The 2,282-nt window shown below is 43.1% G+C and overlaps 1 pseudogene; it reads left to right on the forward strand.

Moving 5' to 3' along the window:
* The first annotated feature begins 919 nt into the window (after nucleotides 1-919).
* On the forward strand, nucleotides 920-2,058 carry LOC147732975 (18S ribosomal RNA; annotated as a pseudogene).
* The last annotated feature ends 224 nt before the right edge of the window (nucleotides 2,059-2,282 follow it).

A 2,282-nucleotide genomic window follows, 5' to 3' on the forward strand; every position in this document is an offset into this window, starting at 1 on the left:
CCTGCCTTTTTGCCAGGCATTCCTTTCGAGTATTCACTCTAAGACGATCAGAAACGGTCCCAGGTCTTTTAGCCTTGAAGTCGCTGAAAGAGAAACACAAGAATTATAAATTCTCAAAATTGCTCCTTGTTCCGTCGAGGGCTCACGTGCAACGAGTGGGTGCAGCTTCCAAGCACAGGAACAAGAGGATGCTTCTTTGGATTCCCGCTCTCTTTATTCCTCGTCGGGAGGGCGTGAACCCTCCGCTGGTACGCCTACTGGGCGTGGCCATCGGTGTAGGTGTCTAGGACAACCCCTCTTGGGCGGGAAAAGGCGCGCCCCGGCTACGCCGCTTTGGGCATACCAGCCGTGACACGCCCCCCGCCCAAAATGGTTTCCCGGGAGGATCTAGGCCCCCAACCATACGTTCGGGGGGACCGAGTGGTCGCCCCTTTCCACGAGTACACTTTGTCTAATTTATAGTCGATAGTGCCCCTGCAAAATTTACGGATTTTCTGCTCGTGTACCTCTTTTGCATGCTTTTCCAGGTTTTTATTAATTTCTTCCAGTACTTTATTCCAGTCTTCTTGATTCATTTTCTGGGATATATCATCCTTCAGTTTGTTAATCTCGTGTGACAAGTCTGTTAGTATTGATGAAATCTCTTCAATAATTAAAAGTATCGAATCCAGAGAACATTTATTCAATATCGCATACCAGCAAGACATAAAAGCTTTATTGAATTTAAATAGCATTGGTCTCAAAGCAATGCGCAGTCCTCTTGGGATCCTCTTCACTTTGTTCTATTCTGTAAGAGTCATTGCGTGAAGGCGCTGGTTTATCTCCTTCCTAAGTAAATATTCTAGCTGTCGTAACTGTTGTGTTGTATTGCCTGGGGAGGAACTGAAATCCCAAACTTCTCTAACTAAAGAGTTTATGGATTCTGCCTCATCAGTAGTATATGCTCAAAGATTAAGCCATGCATGTGTACGTACACACGACCACTACAGTGAAACTGTGAATGGCTCATTAAATCAGTTATGGTTCCTTTGATCACTCCATCTGTTACTTGGATAACTGTGGTAATTCTAGAGCCAATACATGCCAACAAACAAGCTCTGACCTCCTGGGAAGCATATATTTATCAGAACACGACCAATCCAGGCTCGCCCAACTGCTTTGGTGACTCTACATAACCTCGGGCCAATCGCAGGTCCCCCTGATCGCGACAATACAATCGGATGTCTGCCCTATCAACTTTCTGTGCATACCTTGGTGGCCATGGGTAATGGGGAATCAAGGTTTGATTCCGGAGATGGAGCCTGAGAAATGGCCACCACATCCAAGGAAGGCAGCAGGTGTTCAAATTACCCACTCCTTACTCAGGGAGGTAGTGAAGAAAAATAACAATACTAGACTCTTTTGAGGCCCTGTATTTGAATGAGTACACTTTAAATCCTTTAAGAAGGACCCATTGGAGGGCAATTCTGGTATCAGCAGTCATGGTAATTCCAGCTCCAGTAGCGTATATTAAAGTTGCTGCAGTTAAAAATCCTCATAGTTGGATTTTGGGATTGAGCTGGCGGTCCCCATGAGGTGAGCTACGGCCTGTCCCAGTCCCTGCCTCTATGCACCCCCTTGATTCTCTTGATAAAGTGTCCTCCGGGTCCAAAGATCTCAGTTGTTCAAAGCAGACCAGTCACTTGAATACTTCAGCTAGGAATAATTTAATAGGACTCCGGTTCTATTTTGTTGGTTTCCAGAACTGGGGTTATGTTTAGGAGGGATGTCTGGGGGCATTTGTATTGTGCCGCTAAAGGTGAAATTCTTGGACCAGTGCAAGATGAACCAAAGCAAAAGCATTTGCCAAGAATGTCTTTATTAATCAGGAACAAAAGTCGGAGGTTCAAAGGCGATCAGATACTATCATAGTTCTGACCATAAATGATGCAGACTAGCGATCCAGCTTTTTACAACAAAGGTGTGTTTGGGCGTGCGATTAACCATTTAAAAACCACTTTCACAACTAAAGTGGTTAGGTGTCTTTATTTCACCTTTCTGTTTTTCATTTGATTATTAGATATGTTGACCATTTAAATCATGTCATAAAGAAAGACAATACATTTTTAAAAACATTCAACACTACATCAGAAAATAATTACAGCACATATGTAATTCAACACATAAATGACCAAAAAGGAACACAACATTACAAAAACTAACACAATGAACAGATAGACCAGTCCTAAACTTTACAATAGAATAAAGGCGGCATCAATTATTTACGTATTCAGAATCTAATA

This window comes from Lissotriton vulgaris, chromosome 2_1, assembly GCF_964263255.1.
Source record: "Lissotriton vulgaris chromosome 2_1, aLisVul1.2, whole genome shotgun sequence".
Classification (NCBI taxonomy): Eukaryota; Metazoa; Chordata; class Amphibia; order Caudata; family Salamandridae; genus Lissotriton; species Lissotriton vulgaris.